The sequence below is a fragment of the Staurois parvus genome, unplaced genomic scaffold (assembly GCF_062004578.1).
Source record: "Staurois parvus isolate SC_StPar_1 unplaced genomic scaffold, SC_StPar_1.0 ptg002125l, whole genome shotgun sequence".
Lineage (NCBI taxonomy): Eukaryota > Metazoa > Chordata > Amphibia > Anura > Ranidae > Staurois > Staurois parvus.
The window spans coordinates 83,031-91,328 of NW_028319921.1; the positions used below are offsets into that span (position 1 = coordinate 83,031).

The window sequence follows — 8,298 nt, forward strand, 5'->3', positions numbered from 1 at the left end:
GGAGTTTAATGGCAGAAACAAAATAGAGGAAATATCTACAAGGCCAAATTGACAATTGATCTTTTAGATATTTCCTCTATTTTGTTTCTGCTGTTAAAGTCCCAAGGGGGTTCATATTTACTTTTTAGGTCCTTTTATGTGCAATTTGGGGATGTTGGCAGATACCACCTGTTTTGCATCACTAGGCTCATACCTTCTTACTTCAAGAGAGGATGGTCTTTGATGGTCCATCTGGGGGAGGATGGTCTTTGACGGTCATTCCAAGAGAGGACGGTCTTTGATGGTCCATCCGGGGGGGGATGGTCTTTGACGGTCATTCCAAGAGAGTATGGTCTTTGATGATCCCTGCAAGAGAGGATGGTCTCTCCAAATGTTGAGCAGCCACAGGAGATTCTTCTCTTGACTTGTTCTACACCTTCCCTGAAAGGTAATCTAACACCAACCTTGTAAGTCCAGTCCACCTCACACACCCACACAAAAGTTAATGCAGGGGTAGGCAACCTTAAAGAGGTGGAGATCTATCTGAACAACATGGGAGCAGTCAAAGATCACTGGGCCACCTCACACCTGATTTAAATGTCCTAACTGCTGTACTACAGTGTCAAAATTGTGTGCATTGCATGGCAGTCATGGGTTTAAATCAGGTGGTGAAGAGGCAACATATTGCTTCCTTATCACCTGTCAAACACACTCGGTTTGCTTTTCAGAGGAGCAGCAGTGTCTGCTGCACTTGTGAATGAGCCCTTAGCGGCATTCGGCATCATTCACATGTAAAGTTGGGAACTAGTAAAACCCTGCGGTTGAGTCATGGATTTACGGCCCCCCAATCCCTACCCCCTTTAGCTACTGAGGCAGCAGCCAAAGGTGTACACATGTTGCAGCAGGAATTACACCCCGTTTCTTTTGGTGGCTGCTACTGCCTGTCAGTCGAGACCCATTCAAGTAAATGGGACCACTCTGCAAGTGCCCTGCAACTGCATGCTTCCGCGGGTTCCAAGGGGTTAAAGCAGGTGGTGAGAAAGTAGCACAATGCTGCCTGTTTAACCCCTTGTTTGCTGTACTGCACAAGCTTGCAGGACACTTGCAGAGCGCCTCATTCACTTGAATGGGTCATGCTTGGCAGGTGCTACACCAACCATGACAGGACGTAGGAGCCGGCACTACAGAGGAGACACCAGCTTATGCGGCTCTCGCTCCCTACTACAGCTTCAACTGTACAAGTAGTCCCTCTGCATTGCACTCTGTTTGATGCTCTGGGATGGCGAGTCAGTAAACTCTGACCGTGATCTACCAGTCACCTGGCCGCGATCTACTGGTTGCTGACCCCCACTTTAAGGGCTGGCAGTGTCAATTCTTCCTTCCTTTTGACTCTAGAGGAGCATAGACATATAAATCTTAAACACTATAACTTGCTTGCATGAGTTCTCCCCCCAGAAATGACACCAGAACTATTCTTCGTTGGAAGGACACGGCCACAGCTTTATTAATTCATACGAGAATCCTAATTCAACTATAACTGTCAACTGACCTATAACCTGCAGTTGATAGCCCAAAACTAGTGCCAGCCACACATGCATGGTGGTTACCAGTGAAAATAAAAAAATATTAAAAGTCAGCAGCTACAAAAAGCCGTAGCTGCTGACTTTTAAAAAAACAGCCACTCCCTTGTCCCTGGATCCTATGGTGTCCCCCCCCGCAGCCTGTTTCATGGGCTGCCCTGTGTTCCCGGCGCCGGAATCTTCCATGTGGGTACCCAGCTGTGACAGCTTGCGTGAGTAGTGATGCGCTTGTGAATGATCCCGTAGTCTTCTGGGACCTGTCAGCACAACTTCAGTTTCCAATCGCGAGTATCTGTCAATTTTGGGTACCTGCTCCCCCCCCCCCCCCCCCGTTCCCCAAAGGTAGCAATCCTTACGGGGAGCGGGGAACCAGTCCTTAAAGTGGAACATCCCCTTTTGGGGTGAACTCCGCTTTAACATGGCCTCAAAACTTGTCCTAACCATAAGCTTGAGACAGACATTCCAACTCAACCAAGCCCAACCAGGGGATCAGACAGAAGGTAAAACCCCACCAAAAAAGCTGTGAAAACATTACTGTCAGGGCTCCCGGTAAGACCAGAGATGCGTGAACTGACACAGGGAAACGCAGGCTCAAGTATGGTGTAACAATATAATTTATTAAGGGTTATACACAAATATAATGCACAATATAACAAAACCAAACCTCCAACTGATAACGGAATGTACACAGATAAGAGCAGTCAGGGCTAGTGAGGTAGAGTGGTCAGGCGGGCCGGGTCAGGAATCATCGGGCAGACAAGACACAAAGGAGTAGGCAGAGCATAGTCAGACGGGCCAGGTCAGGAACAATCAGGCAGACAAGGTACCAAAGGAGCAGGCTGGAGAGTGGTCAGGAATAGCCGAGGTCAGGACAGGCGGAGTTCATTCAGGGTCAGGATCAAGCAGAATCAGGAATCAGGCAGGAAGCAGACAGAATGCAGGTACAGGGGCTCATGGGAAACATACACCAAGGCACTGTCTGCAGGTCTGGCCATTCCTTAAATACACCTCCTGCAATCAGCCTCAGGTGATGGCTGACTGCAGGAGTGAGCTTTTGGTTGCTTAGAGCACCCACTGGCCAGCCCTGGTACTGCAGCCCACAAGGCAGGTGAGTCCCACCACCATTGGCAAGTCCATTCCTGACAATTACTTTAAGGGGAGCAATAATGGGAGAGAAGATCTTCTGAGGCTCAAGAAATCCACTGTGCTTTGTCTTACGGTGAGTGTGGGCCCTTTTCTATAACAGTCACCTGCAGCTTCCATCCATATGTAAAACTGGACTCCAGTTATGATCTTTATTGATGCTTGTGTTGGTCTGGCTTGGCACTACGTATATATGCATATCCCATACCTGACGGGCCTTTGGAGAAGCTGAAAATCACTGTAGTAACTACAGTGATAGCCATGATTTTCTGGGTCCTTATGGGGGTTCCCCTCTACAAACTAACCACAAGTGTCTTGTTCCCTGATTACACAAGGTGGAAATGATGACATCACCACCCCTGCTACACACCTTGTCCAATCAGGGAACGCCTTGTATTCAATGAAAAAATGCAAGGTGTTCTGTGAATGACCATGGTGCTGAACAAGCCACCACCTATGGTCAGTGTGCAGAAGGAAAGCCACCCGCACAGGACCCAGAAGAGTGCAGCTGGTAGTGCTAAGTTCTTCAGTGATTTCCAGCTTCCAGGAGCATCGGCCTGGTTTGGTATACACATAGGTCCATTGGTCCACAGTGGTTTCCAAGCTCTCTCATTTCTCCAGGGAGCCCAGAACTCCAGAAAACTGTTCCAGTGAGAGTAGAAGGAACTTGGAGACAGGGTCGGACTGACAACTAATGGGGCCCCCGGGCAACAGGGGATCATGGGGCCCCTGTGTCCTTGCCCACACTCAAAGCACGCCCAAAAAAGCCTATAAAACCGTACCAGGGGCATCTCATGGGGCCCCCTACTGACCCCAGGCCCTCGAGCAGTGCCTGAGTGCCTGAATGGTCAGTCCGCCCCTGCTTGGAGAACATCTATTCCCTGATCTCTCCTCAGCAACTACTGACCCCAGAAGCAACCGGTATCATGTCACTTCTGGAGTCACAGTTGTCATTCCTCGGCTAGTGTAGCCCAGGATGCAGCTATTCAAGCATGATCTGTGCTTGAATAGCTGCAATGGAAGGGCAGGGGAGACACTGAGGTCTAATAGACCTCCAATGCCTCCGTAAAGAGGACCTGTCATCTTCCCATGCTGTCAGAGGACTTTATAGCCCCCTTGTCATAGCAATAAAGTTAAAAAAAAAGTGCAAATATAATATAAAGTTAATAAAGAAGTGTAAATAATTATATATTATATATAAATATATATATATATATACTGTATATATATGTATATATATATAAATATATCTTTATATATATTTTTTTTATATATACTTATATATATATATATATATATATATATATATATAATTATTTACTTTTTTAAAGCACACCTGTGCTCACCCCGATATAAAATGCTCAGCGTAGGGCTTGCGCATGTGTTGAAACATCAGTTTGACACCCACATTTGAGGTATCCCTCCGTACATCAGAGTGAGAGCAGTAATTTTAGGGCCATACTTCACGGTTAACCTTGAAGGCTTTTAAAAACATCGCCTATGGAAAATTTTGGGTATCATCAATTTGTTTTGCAATTTCATGGGCATGCGCAGTTTTAAAGCTCGACATGTTTGGTATCTCTCTACTTGAGACAACCTCATCATTAATATCTTAGCACAAAATGGGTATATTTTTGTGTTTATTTGCGCTAAAAGTCATGTTAGTGTATTTTTTCCCTGAAAATTTACGTTTGATAAATAGCTGTGCAAATATCATGCAAGATAAAAGAAATTTCAAGTACCACCACAGGGTCTATGCTGACTACTTTTATATATTTTGGTTTTTTTTTTTACAGTAATTTCTATTTTTAAAAAATTGTGAGAAAAAGTTAAAAAAAATGACCGCTGTGGGCAAGTGGTTAATGACCCGGCTCCTGATTCCTAAGAACTGCCACATTCCAACAGTCAAGACCCCTTGTCATTAAAGCTCGTTGACCTTCCTTTACCATCCTAGGCCTGCTCATCGAAGATTCCACACCACCACCCAGGAAATGAGCAGGTCCCTGGAAGTGATAGGCCTCGTTCAGAGACAACACCAAGTTGTGGAAAGGCTTCTTTTTCTACTACAGGGGTTTTGGACAAAAATATGGAAACACTACCTGGTTTGCAGATGTGAAAGTGATGCCATGTTTCACGTTGAAGTTGCCAATTTATTTGCCGTGTGGCGAGGTTCAGTATCAAAGGTGATGGCGGCATATATTTTCCAGGAAAATGTCGTCTGATTAGCATAGGTGCGGTCCACATGGTCACCTGACCGAAAGAGACAATAGGACATTGCGCAGGATTGTGACCATGAATAAAGAATCAACAAAAGTGACTGCAGAGCTCAATCTCAGTCTTCCAAATCCCGTGTCCACAAACACTGTGCGGAGGGAACTCCATCAGCAGAACATTTCCGGGCGAGCTGCGATGGCCGAACCACTAGTGACCGATATTAACCACTTCCAGTCCGGACACTTTCCCCCCCCTTCCTGTCCAGGGCAATTTCCAGCTTTCAGCGCTATCACACTTTGAATGACAATTGCGCGATCATGCAACACTGTACCCATATGAATTTTTTAGCATTTTTTTGAGACAGATAAAACTTTATTTTGGTGGTATTTATTCACCGCTGGGATTTTTATTTTTTTTGCTATGTAAATGAAAATGTCCAAAGATTTTGAAAAAAAGTGTTTTTCTTATAAAATTTTGCAAATAAATAATATTTCATCATAAATCTTGGCCAAAATTTATTTCGTTATCTTTTTAGTAAAAAATAAATAAGCCAAATTAGTTTATAACCAAAAATTATAATTTTTAAACATTTTTTTTAGTTTTATTTTTTTTTATATTATTTTTTATTTATTTTTTTTTTTTTACATACTGTCACCCTAGCAGTACACTGTCACCATGGTGACGCTGTACTACTTGTGGGGGGTGATGAAGATTTTTTTTTTACACTGATTGCTTTTACACCCATATAGGATGTAAAAGCAATCATTTCTCTTTCTCTCTGTCTGCATTCTTGCAGCCATTGAGAACTACTGTGTGAGCTGTGATTGGTCACAGCTTGTCACATGGTACAAGGCTGTTGTGAATAGCCTTGTACCATGTGATCTCTGTGATCATTCACAGATTTCACACATAGTAAGCAATGATATCAGAAGTGACATCTTGCTTACTACTTTGCATGTGATCACTGATTGGCCAATCAGTGATCACATGATCGGAACCTCGTACAGAGGTCCCATACGACGATCGGTGTTCCACTGTGCCCGGAGGACACAGCAGGCACCGGATCGTGGTGCTGCGCGCTCCCGGGGAGCACGCACAAGCAGGTTGCGGGGAGGCTGTTTATAAATGGCCACCCTACCCTGCAGTTTATATACAACGGCCGGTCAGGAAGTGGTTAATGCTCATAAGAGGAGGGAGTGGTGCAACACTTGTGGACTATCGATCGATAGAAGACTGTAATATGGTCCGATGAATCGAGCTTCACACTGTTCCCAACCACCATTCGTGTGGCAAACACCATCCCAAACCAGGACTGTCTTGTGCCAACTGTAAAGCATGGTGGTGGCACAATCATGGTTTGGGCAGCCATATCTTGGTATTCTGCAAGCCCCATCATCACCTTGAAAGGAAGAGTCACTGCCAGCGACTATGTACAAATTTTGGCTGACCATAAGCACCCTGCGGTGCAGACATTGTTTCCTGAACACAGCAGCAATTAACCAAGATGATAATACTCTGATTCACACAGCTGGTGGTGTCATATCTTGGTTTGAAGAGCACACAGACAAGGTCTCGCACCTTCTGTTTCCATAATTTTGTCCAACCCCTGTATATATACAGGAGGAGGGTTTTTTTTCTATAAATAAAACCTCAAACGTAGATAGGCAACTTCTTCACTGTACACATCAGTACATATTTTTTCGTTTCCTGTTCTATTGCCTTTGGCTGTGATATTTCCAGCTTAGGACTCAGTGGAGTTCCACATAATAACCCAATGGGATTTATTTTATAAAGTATGAGCTGTCCTTGCCTTCCTCCCCGTTGACGTCAATGCAACATTTTTACACACGCCAGATAATGAAAACACTTTTCTACCCATGTATCCTCTCATTCATGTCTCCTAATCCCTCTCATTTTCCGTTCCCAGCCAATATTTACTAAAATAGCAAAAGGAGTCCAGCGGTGCCGAGGAAACATGAGACGTGGGGGCCGAAGAGGAAAAAAGCCACCTCTGACGCTGCTTACCATAATCCATCTCCCATCATCTCCAACATTAAGATTCTGGTCATCCGTCTTCTACCTTCATCTTGCCTAGAGATACCGGCCATGCTGCTGCTCTCGAAGAGGCCGACATGTCTAGTCATATATTGCCTAAGCAACTGTTGGGTGTCTAGAAGATGGTGGCACCATGTAGTTTCAGAGGAACCAGGAACCTCATGGAAAACCAATTGGTGGTAAAACCGGCTGGAATTAAAACCCAACTCTAGCCCATTTATTTATTACTCTTATATATATACCTGTGTATATATATTAATAATTATATTATAAATAAATAAATATTATTAAGCATCTGTTTGCTTGTTTGTTCGTTTTGTTTGTATTTTATTTTTTTATTGGAAGAAAAAAATTGCAGATCAGCAAAATGATCACCAGAAAATCGTTCTCTGCTTCCATCCTCTTACATTTTAATTCTATAATTTAAAATGACATATAAACATCAAGCAGAGGACATGTTGATATAAACCACTCAGTCATCACATTACGAGCGCCCACCATAACCGATCGGAGCATGGACCTCTGAAGGTACGCCGTGGTATGTAGCACTAAGTCGTCAATAGCAGATCCTTTAAGTCCTGTAAGTTGTGAGGTGGGGCCTCCATGGATAGGATTTTTTTCCAGCACATCCCACAGTTGCTCAATTGCATTGAAATCTGGAGAATTTGGAGGTCAAGTCAACACCGATGTTGTGTTCCTCAAACCATTCTTGAATTCATCAGACCAGACCACCTTCTTCTATTGCTCTGTGGTCCAGTTCTGATGCTCTCGTGCCCATTGTAGGATATGGGCCAGCATGGATAGCCTGACTGGTCTGAGGGTACACATCCCCATACACAACAAACTGCGATGCTCTCTGTGTTCTAACACCTTTCTATGAGAACCAGCAATCACTTTTTCAGCAATCTGAGCTCCAGTAGCTTTTCTATTGGATTGGACTGCACGGGCCAGCCTTCCCTCCCCACCACCACCAATGAGCCCCTCCCCTACCTCCATCAATGAGTCTTCCCTCCCCACCTCCATCAATGAGTCTTCCCTCCCCACCTCCATCAATGAGTCTTCCCTCCCCACCTCCATCAATGAGCCTTCTCCCCCACCTCCATCAAGGAGCTGTCCCTCCCTATCTCCATCATTGAGCCTTCCCTCACCTCCTCTATCAATAATCCTTCCCTGCCCTCCTTCATCAATAAGCCTTCCCTCCGCACCTCCAGAAATGGGCCTTCCCTCCCCAACCTCCATCAATGAGCCTTCCCTCCCTCATCCATCAATAAGCCTTCCCTCCCCACCTCCATCAATGAGCCTTCCCTACTCTTATCCATCATTGAGC

The 8,298-nt window shown here is 44.8% G+C and overlaps 1 long non-coding RNA gene across 1 annotated transcript in view; it reads left to right on the plus strand.

Moving 5' to 3' along the window:
* The window catches only part of LOC149432645 (uncharacterized), a 55,338-nt gene extending 48,071 nt beyond the window's left edge, over positions 1-7,267 (plus strand). Inside the window, exon 2 of the long non-coding RNA XR_016308984.1 lies at positions 6,844-7,267. This is a non-coding gene — a long non-coding RNA (uncharacterized LOC149432645). The remainder of the gene's footprint in view (positions 1-6,843) is intronic.
* Positions 7,268-8,298: the final 1,031 nt, after the last annotated feature.